Source organism: Lactuca virosa, chromosome 7, assembly GCF_052849685.1.
Source record: "Lactuca virosa cultivar CGN04683 chromosome 7, Lactuca_virosa_CGN04683_v6, whole genome shotgun sequence".
NCBI lineage: Eukaryota > Viridiplantae > Streptophyta > Magnoliopsida > Asterales > Asteraceae > Lactuca > Lactuca virosa.
The window spans coordinates 211,672,268-211,683,295 of record NC_136432.1 but is presented as its reverse complement, the minus strand read 5'-3'; the positions used below and the strand labels follow the sequence as shown (position 1 = coordinate 211,683,295).

At 30.4% G+C, this 11,028-nt stretch overlaps 1 long non-coding RNA gene across 10 annotated transcripts; it reads left to right on the top strand.

Annotated features, from left to right (window-relative positions):
- The first annotated feature begins 1,506 nt into the window (after positions 1–1,506).
- On the top strand, positions 1,507–4,077 carry LOC145126090 (uncharacterized). Of its 10 annotated transcripts, XR_013716309.1 has the most exons (4): positions 1,519–2,385; positions 2,838–2,901; positions 2,993–3,046; positions 3,147–4,077. It is a non-coding gene; the product is annotated as an uncharacterized LOC145126090 (long non-coding RNA). The 10 variants fall into 10 exon arrangements; XR_013716310.1 differs by having other exon boundaries at positions 1,525–3,046; positions 3,147–3,199; positions 3,628–4,077; XR_013716308.1 differs by having other exon boundaries at positions 1,526–1,730; positions 1,884–3,046.
- Positions 4,078–11,028: the final 6,951 nt, after the last annotated feature.

The following is an 11,028-nucleotide window of genomic DNA, read 5'->3' as shown; positions in this document are numbered from 1 at the left end:
TTGTCTTCCTCAATATTTTGAATGCATTTTACCGAGTTTGACTCTATAAGAAAGATGCATCTTTATGTCGTTTTTTTTATCAAAATAGATGTCTTTAAAATTTGCAATCGATGGGATTCATGGAATCATTAAACACACAAGCGAAGTTCAACTTATCAAAGTACCACCTCTGCAGTCGATAACTGATAAATCAATATTTGATAAATTGGTTACCATTACAGAAACTACAAGTACGCCATAATCTCTCATTTTCCTCAAAAACGTCCCAATCTATCTAGCAGTCTCGCTTGGCATCCCGATCTGGTGAAAACGATGGCCCAAATGACGGTGAACCAGATGGAAGACATGGGCAATTGGGGGAGTCCCTAGAAAAAGAAGGTCTAACGAGAGGGAAGATTTGGAGTCTATCATCGTCACAACCTCAATCATCAGTGTCGATCCGTTGCTTTCATCTTCAACCTTCATCACTACCAAAGAATATTCAAGCATATATTTGTGGTTGCAATAAAGGTCAAATCCATAGCAGGCACATATACACAAAGCTCTAGAGAGGAAAAAGATTAGAAATTTAGGTGGTTAATCGGTGCATTATGGTTGTTCATTGGTGGCGTGGTTTACTGGTTTGCGAAGTAGAATGATGAAGATAATCTGGTGGTAGCGTATTATGAGAGAAAAAGAGGGGGGGGGGCGCTCTTATTTTTAAATATTAAAATAAATAAATAAGTATTAAATTAAAAAATAATAGAAAATGGAAAATAAATACACCAAGGGTATTACAATCATTTCAATTTTCGTAGGGACCAAATATGCAACGAAAGTAGTTCTAAAGGACCACGGATCCAAAAAAGCTGAGGTTTGAACCAAAACCCGAAAAAAATTCATACCACAGAGACCTTTTTGCAGTTTTGTCTTATTATTATATTTAACTTTATCTTAATCTTTGTCTTTTTTTTGTCAACTGGATTTTGCATTTCATATGTAGATTCACAACATGCCAACATTGCAAGCAAGTCCACTATTTCAAACGATAATTAATTTTGGCGTATGCACGAGGGACGATTGGTATAATTTACTCTAATAATTAAAAAATGATCATATTATTCCTATGTCTATATTGAAGGATCGTTTACTTTAAAATTGTTGGAATTTTGTCCTCTCAACAAGCGAAACACATCATCTTCATCCATCTCTTTGGAATGTATACATTGATTGCTTAGTTTTTATTGTTAGTGATTATTGATATATTATAGCTAGAAGATACTTTAAATACTACCCTTGATATTTTGATGTTTAAAGTTGGTATATATGTTATTTTGAAAGTTTATGAAGGGTAAATACGATATTTAGAAATTAGGGTGGACAAATATGATATTTTGTTGCTTAAGAAGGATATATTTTGGTAACAATTTTGGATTGTATTTTTTTTTATCCTTACTTTTGACAACTATCATTATATATACACTTAAATCTGGGGAGCCTTATCTACAGTACACTTTTCTAATTCTGAAATTGACCACAAAAGTTTTGGCTTTTGGTATTTTAGGCCCCTTATTTGCTTTTGTTACAATTTCCCACATTATTTTGGTTTGTTTTGAGTCGGTTGCTCCCTCCACCGCCTCTCCCACCCAATCACATGTTGCACCGCCATGGACATCAGTCGTTATCTTCTTCCCTCGATTAAATCCATTCGTCTTCCAAACCTCTTTCTTCTTCGCTTCCGATTAGACCAGGTACAAAAACTCGAATTCCCGTTTCTTTTTACAACTTTTTTAGTCACCTTACAAAATCAACCCTCAATTTCATTTTCTATGGCCAATGGATTCGTTTGCATCTTCGTACCAACTGTCAACTGGGTTTAATTACGTTGTTCTTGCCCATGGTAGCCGCCAAATTCACAGCACTTTATCCCAGCAGCCGATTAATCGAGTCAAGCTCCACTACTTCCATGTTCGTTCCATATTTGGGGGTTAAGTATAGGGTCTGAACATGATTTGTATACAATCTTTTCTCCTCTTTTTTTCATTATTCTAAGTTCAATTTTGCATTTGACCGTGCGTTGTTCTTATTTTTTTTTCCCACTTTGGATCGGTGTTATCGCCTGAATAAAAGAGTTTTTTTTTTTTTTTTTTGGAGGAACAAGAGTTAGAGAGAGATTGAGATTGATGGCCTTCTTCCAGACTTCCATTTTATTCCTATCAAGTAACTTCACAACCTTCTTTCTTCTTGATAATTTTCCTTTCTCTTTGATGCTGTTGAATTTGATCTCAGTTTTTCATCTTATTATTATGTTTGCCTTTTGGATCATCTTGAAATAGATACTTGAAAGAGGACAACCCACGTGGGTCTGCTGGTTGACTACACAATTTCAGAGATCTCATCACAAAAGTAACAAGAAAAAACTATATTTTCAAACTCCTATCGAATGCTAACGTTTTTTATAACCGTCACACACACGTTCTTGCTAAATTGTGGTGTTTCCTGCACTTTCCCATTGCCCGGGATGCTTGCTATGACTTCCTTTTTTTTATACATTACATAAATTTATATAAAATTCATACATGTTAATAGGCAACTTAAATGTTTAAATGACTCATTCTAACATACACTACATATTTTTTATAGAGGCTGGATGGGAACAATCCTTGTAATTAAGGTTTCCCCTATATCAGCAGAACAATTTGAGGAACTTGTAGCTGATCCTAATTCGAACGAGTTGTTCCATTACACTGATAAACCTGAAACTTTTTATGTGCTTAACCAAAGTCAACAACTTGACATGTTAAACAGAATAATTAGTTTTTACTGTTTTGGTCTAATAACATATCTAATCTACACAGGTTACTGACCGAATAAATTCTGGTGTTTATGTATTTACACCCGAAATCTTTACTGCAATTCAAGGTGTTTCTGCACAACGAAAACTTATAAAAAACTACAATATAAATTAATATGTTTTTTTATTACCTGAATTCTGTTTTTTATTGCCTTGCAGCTAATCTGAGACGTCAACCGAGCTTTGCTTTGACACCTTACAGTCAGCAATAAGGTACTTTTTTAATTAATGACACAATTAAGTAATTTTATAGAGAAAGAAATTATGAAAATTTATAACAATCGTGTCCTCATACAAGAAGTACATGTTACAGGAGTCTTCCTGCAAACTTTGTGAGATTGAGGTTTACTTATGTTTGGAAATCATGTAAGTTCAATTCAACGTTTTTATGGGTGAACATCTCAATTGAAGGTTTGCAACTTGCAAGCTTTATTAATATTTATTTTCTTTATTTACAAGTTACTTTTATTTCTTTCAATTTTGTGAAAATATGAAAATGATGACGTTTGGGTTAGTCTCTTTCACTCCACTATGTGAATCGTGGGCAGGAGGGGAATTACTTTCATTGTAACAATTTCAAACATGATTTCTTGCATAAATCGTGTCATAAACCCTTTTGTTGCATAAATTATTTAACCATTGAAATGTGATTGCATTAATATGCTAAAAGGCCTTCTATGTACGCATAAATTGATGGTAATAACTTGAGATGTGATTACAATTGTCAAATGTGGTTTCATAATTATGCCTACAACTCTTTTATTTATGTATAAATTGGTGACTTTGTCATGTAGAAAACCATTTTGTTGTATGTATCGGTTAATAAACGATACATGGTTGCACAGGTATGCAATTAATCCTTTTGTTTATGCATAAATTGCTGCACTTATAGTAACAACTTAAAACATGACCGAATTAACAGCTGATGTTGTGCAGGTTTTAGAAGTCGCTGATAACTTAGAAAAAGATATTCTACATACTGCAATTGAAGATTCTGTTGATAGTTGCAAATTTGGTTAGACAGTGGACAAAATTAAGACTAAACTGGTCGAATGAATGGCTATATACAAATGTCCAACAAGAGGTGGGCTCATTAAATAAATAGCAATGACTAATCTGTTTAGTTAGTGTATTATTCGTAATGATTATAATTTATAAAAGTGAAAACAATTAAACAATAATCTTTAGCATGCCATTCTACACACTCGATTCATATATAAATAAATACCCTCCAATTACTTAAACGTTATGTTGTCCGTATGATATTTTGCTAATCTTTTGCTAGCATCAGTAAACGTTATGATGTTTGTATGTGATTGTTCCTTATCATAAGTAAGTTCGTATTATATTGTTTGTATTATATTTTTTGTTTGTCCTTTACGTTTTATTATTAAAATGCTTATTTGATCAACAAAAACATTTTCATAAAAAATATTAAAAACTTGATAACCAAAATTTAGGAACGGTTCACTGATACTTAAAATTAATGATTTACATTTCATTAAAAAAAATTCATTCTCTAGAAAAGAATAAATATAATAACATAAAAATCATAAAAAGTTTATAAAAAAATTCATGAATGATTCACTAATATGAGATGAAAAATGGTTATAACCATTCACAAAAAAAAAAAAAAAATTCATAACACCAACTAACCCGTGCAACATAGGGGTGACTCTTTCCTAGTTTAAATGAGTTATATGGGTGCATAACCAATAACAAATTTTAAAACTCCAAATATTTATCTGAGTAAAAAGTAGTTTATTTTAAATTACTTTATCCGGTTTTTTAAAGATTTTTACAAGTTTTTGGTCATAATAAATATGATTTAAAAAAAGATGTTGTATTAGCTAATTCGAAACCGGATTTTTAAAAACCCAGATTATCCAAATTAAAAAAAAACAGTTCATATTTAACCGAGATACGATAGCCTAAAACTCGATTTTTATATTTACATGTTTCCATTTTCTGAAAAAGAATAACATATATATTTTTCTGAGGCAATTCTTTTATAGGAGAGCTCCGGGAGAGCTTCGATAAAGTCTCAATATTTTGTGTCAGTTTATGGTTTAATCCTAATTTTTATTTTTAGAACATAAAAGTCTTCATTATTTTATATTTTGCATAAATTAATGAAACAATCATTATTTCTTTTCAACAGGAAATGTCATATTATTATATAAAATGAGACAAAAATGATTTTTTTTCACTCTCCACTCCTACTTTGGAGTAGCCTAATCTGTAACAAAGCATCAGACCAAAAAGGGGAGCTCTGGCTTCTGCAAATGTGTTGGTACCTGGGCCATAAAAGGTAGAAAAAGCAACCAAAGCGGAGCCCTTATAGTCCCTAATAATGCCACCACCTGCTGCCATGCCATTCCTTGAAGAACCATCTGTGTTCAACTTCAAAATACCAAAAGGAGGAGACTTTTTTGTTCAAAAAATAAATGTTAGGATTAAAACACAAATTAACCCAAAATATTAGGACTTTATCGTAAATTTACCTTCATTTATAAACTTAAATGTGGTTTTAGTATACTCTACATCAAAAGTTGGCTTTGATCAATTTAGAACATATAATATATATATATATATATATATATATATATATATATATATATATATATACTTGAAGATATAAACGTGGTTTTTAATCATATATTACATGTTAAAAAATTTATAATATAATAATTATATTTTTATACTAAATTTATTTTATTATATATAACAAATATGATTATTATGTTAATAATAAGCATCAATTTTTATACCATTTTTATGGTATAAAACAAAAGAAATATGAAGTTTAACATTAAATATTTAAATATTAATAAAGTCAAGGTTGGGAAGTAAGGAGGCTTGTGTATGCGTAGGGACGATGTGGTGAAGGGTTTTTAACAGAACCTAGGTTTTAGTAGATGTTTTGTAAAGTAGGGGTTTCCATAATAGTTATTGGAGAGAGAGAGAGAGATTTTTTTCCACTCTGGTCTTCTTTTTTTCTTTCTTTTCTTTTTGACGCTTCACTAGTGAACATCATTTCAAGAGCTAGTAGGTGTCTAATGAAATTGTTTTCAAAAGCTGGTATCTCTTATGAAATTGTTTGGTCAAGAGGTGGCTACTATTTTACCTTTAAACACATTAAAAATTTTAGTTTTAACTAATTTTATATTACCATATACTTTAAATTATTATATAATTTTGTATTAAATTAATATAAAACTTTATATGTTATAGATAATGACAACAAAGTAATTATTTTTAATAAAACATATATTTATATTTATATTTATATCATTTATGCTTAAAGTTAAATCGTTTATAATTGACAATATTAACTTGAATTATTTTTATTTATTAACTTTCATACTTAATGTAAAAAAACTAGTAACTATACAATACTCTTTATTGTTTATGTTTATTGAGTTTTAATAGGTGAAGTTATAAATAATTTAAACATGATTAAGACTATATTAAATCAACATTATCTTTAATTTTTATTAGTAGTTGAAAACACAAATGACATATATGAATACAAAAAGAAGTTGAATAGTATAGTGGCTTCAAATCAATATAATAAAAGATAAATAATTTATCTTTAACCTAGCTAACAGTTTAAAAGAATGACCTTTTTTATAATATTTAGTAGGCGTATACCCGCAAATTGAGCATGATAAAATTATATGGTTGAAAGAACATTTTTTTTGTGAACAATGTTTTCTTAATACCTTCATAAGCATTTAGAATGACCATGTCTTTTTTTTCTATATACCTAAGAAACTTCATATAAAATTAACGAAGTGTAAAAATATTTTTGGGTAGGTATATAGAAATGGACCACTACCATGCAAATTTGTTATTGTAGTTCAGCTACACACAATAAACAAAAAAGATATATTAATTTATAGAAAGCATACAACATTTTAAAAAGATTATATATATATATATATATATATATATATATATATATATATAGTCAAACACACATACCATTTGTTTAACTTCATAGTAACCATTTCGTATATGTTATGATATTGATGTCATTTTGTTAATATGAAAATACATCATTTTATATAAATATTAAAATAGACATCTATACACATTGTATATAACAAAATATTTAAAAAGTTAACATTTGAAGTTATAAAAATGATGACTTTTTAAGATTTTAAATAACAATTGATGTTGTTTGATAGAATTTAAGTCCATGATACCTTTTCCCTTTTTAAAATTTGTAATATATTATTATTTTGTTTAAAAAGTTATAAAGTAAAAAAGTTAACAATTTGGTTCACCCAAAATATTATAGTAAAGACAACTTTCAAATATCAACTATAATTTAAATTGAGTTTAGTCTTATAAAGTTCGATGGTTAGCCTTATAATGCATTATTTTGGAATCGATCCATAAGCTAACCATTAATTGTATATCTAAAGTTTTTACACTTTTAATAATAATGACTTTATTCACGATATATTTTATTTATGGGTAAAAAGACTAATATGTTTTTTAACTAATAATACAATTTAAATATGAAAATTAAAAAGTAGCACTTATAAAAAAATTATATATAGTTGTAGTCATCCATACATGTAAACAACGGTTAGAAGTCATTAAAAATTTAGGTTTAACTAATTTTATATTATCATATAATTTAACTTGTTATATAATTTTGTATCAAATTAATATAAAACTTTATATGTTATAGATAATGACAACAAAGTAATTACTTTTAATAAAACATATATTTTTATTTATATCTATATCATTTGAGGTTAAAGTTAAAACATTTATATAATATTAACTTAAATTGTTTTTATTTATTAACTTCTATACTTAATGTATAAAAAATATTAACCATACAATACTCTTTCTTGTTTATGTTTATTGAATTCTAATAGGTAAAGTTATAAATAATTTAAACATGACCAAGACTATATTGAATCAACGTTATATTTAATTTTTATTAATAGTTGAAAACACTAATGAGGTGCACTAATTTAGAAGGAAGGTGAATAGTATGATGGTTTCAAAACAATATAGTCGGTACAAGAAAACGCCGAAATAGAAACGAAAGGTTGCTATGGAATGTATTTTCGTTGTTATACTGCAACAGATCATGCTATGGAATGTCGTTCCATAGCTAATTTGCTACCACATTTTCTACGGAATTAATTTTCTGTAACAAAGATGGGAATTGCTACGGAAATTGTTACCGACTCAAAATCCGTTGGTATATTTGTTATCGATATCTCTATGGAAAAACCATTCGTAGCAAATTTGCAATAAATTTTTTTACAAAAATACTTTCCCTTGTAATTTTGCTACGAAATTAAATATCGTGGTTAATCTGCAACGAAATTTTTCAACGGAATAAAATATCATAGTTGTTTTGCTATGGAAGTAACATTCATAGCTATTTACCTACGAAATTATGCTACGGAATTTTATTTCCGTTGTTTGTTTTGCTATGAAAAGAAAACCCTAACTAAATTGTTACAAATTTTGTTACGAAATTAAATTCCATAGCAAATTTGCTAAAGAGTTCAAATTCATAACTATTTAGCTATGAAAATTTGCAACGATAATAAAACTCGTGGAAGTTTGACTATGGAGCCAATATCCGTTGCAACTTTTGTTACGGATTTTGTTATGAATTAATATTTTTTAGCTGTTTAGCAACATATATTAGCTACGAAAATCAATCTCGTAGATGATTTGCTATAGAGTAAATGTCAATTGCTATTTTGTAACGATTTTTGTTATGAAATTTAATTTTGTAGCAACTTGTCTAAAATTAAATTTTGTAATGATTTTTATTACAATTAAAAGGGTCAAACACAAAATTGTTTCCATGTTCCAACAATAAATGTTTGTTTATATAATCTGATAAATAGCTAAAATCAAAAGTTCCAAATGACCAAAACACAAACGTTTCCGAGTTCAAGCAGGCTTATAGCAACCATTCCAATTTCCAGTTTGGATCAAGACAACCAGGTGTAACCCTGTATCTTGGAGGTTTAAATTAAAGAATGAGCTCCAATCAATTGAAATATAGTTTTTTTGACAAAAAAAAAAAAACAATAACAACAACGTTAATTCTTAGAAATTGGAATTGAACTCATGACATTATTGAGAAAGCAAATGAACAAAACCAGCAAGACTAAATTGACGTTTGTGGGCCATATCAAAAATACATTCTAAATTCTTAAATAAAGTAAACTAATTCTTAAATAAAGTAAACTAAGCTAATTTAATTGAAAAAAGTGTAAAGCAAGATTTGAACTCGCGGCAAGTGATAAATAATGGCAAGCGCTTTGCCTGTTGAACTTATAGACATTCGATTTCTTTATCCAGAAACATCTTATATATATACAAGATATCTATAGTAAAGGCCCAATATTTTGGGAAAATTTTTAAAAAAGTCATAATTTTTTTTTTGAATAAATAAGCCCAGAAAACCGGGAAATTTATTTCGTTTAGCCCCTTTTTACCTAAGTAGGACACTTTTTTGATGTGGCAACTGACATTTATTAAAAAAATGGAAGTTTTAAGAGAAATGGAGGGCATGGGACTCGAACCTGGGTCTCCTCCCTCTTATTCCTTAAGAAAATGGAGGGCATGGGATTCGAACCTGTGCCAAATCCATTTCATTCAGCCACCTTAACCAGCTGACCTACATACATTTGATGCTTTTACCTAACCACTCAAAAGTTTTATGCATTAATTCCTAAAGCTTTTAACACAACAACCATTTTTATTATTATTATTATTATTATTATTATTATTATTATTATTATTATAAAAAACGTAAATAAACATAATAATTCGTAAATAATATATATTTAAAATATATATGTATTTTTTTACGTATTTTTAAAATATTTAAGTATTTTTTTTATGTATTCTAAGTATATTTAAGTATTTTTTTTATGCATTCTAAGTATTTTTTTTATGTATTCTAAGTATTTTTTTTTTCATGTATTCTAAGTATACCACTACCCGCCACCATCACCCCCACCACCTATCACCACCATCCACCAAAACCAACACCACCATCCACTAAAACCAACACCACCACCCACCATCACCCACCACTACCACCCACCACTTCCACCACCTATCACCACCACACACCTATACCACCAACTACTACCACCCACCACCATTACCAACACCCGCCACTACCACCTACCAACACCACCACCCACCCACCCATCACCACCACCCGCCTCCACCATGCATCACCACCACTCGCAACCACCACCACCACCCACCACCCACCAAAACCACCGCCACCACCATCACCCACGCTATCACCTCGACCACCACCAACTACCACCCGACACCAACACCCCCACCACTACCCATTACCCAACACCACCACCCGTAATCTCCAACACCACCACCTGCCATCACCCATCTTTACCACCAACCACCCACATCATCACCACCTACCGTTCTCACTACCCACCACTTACCACCACCACCAAACATCACCACACGCCACCACCACTTGCCATCACCCACCCATCAATACCACCACCACCTACCCATCCACCACCCATCATAACCACCACCCCCACCCTCACACACCAAGACCACCACCACCCATCACCCTTTAAAACCACCACCACTGCCACCAATCATAGCCTACCCCTACCCATTTGACTTATCGTATAGTCACCCATCTATGGCTTATGGCTTAAGTCTTATGGACTAGGTTTTAAGGCTTATGGTTATAACTTAAGGGTTATGGTGTATGGCTTAAGAGGCAAAATGTTTAATGCTAAGTGATTGTGGCTTATACCTTATGCCATATAGCATACCTTATGTCATATGGCTTATGACATAAGCCATAATACCTAAACCCTAAACCCCTATAACCTAAACCTTATACCATAAACCCTATACCCTAAAGCATAAAGCCTTAAGTCACAAAGCCTTAAGCTACAAGCCATAATCCATAAGCCTTATGCTTCAATCCATAAGCTTTAATCCTTAAGCATATACACATATATACTTATGACTTAAGGTTTATGCCTTTATGGCTTATGATTTATGTTTTAAGGCTTTAGGGCTTATGGATTGGGGATTAGGCTTAAGGCTTATAGCTTGTGAATTATGGTTTAGTGCTTATTGTTTAAGGCTTATGGTTTACGACTTATGGTTTAAGGCTTATGACTAATGACTTTGGG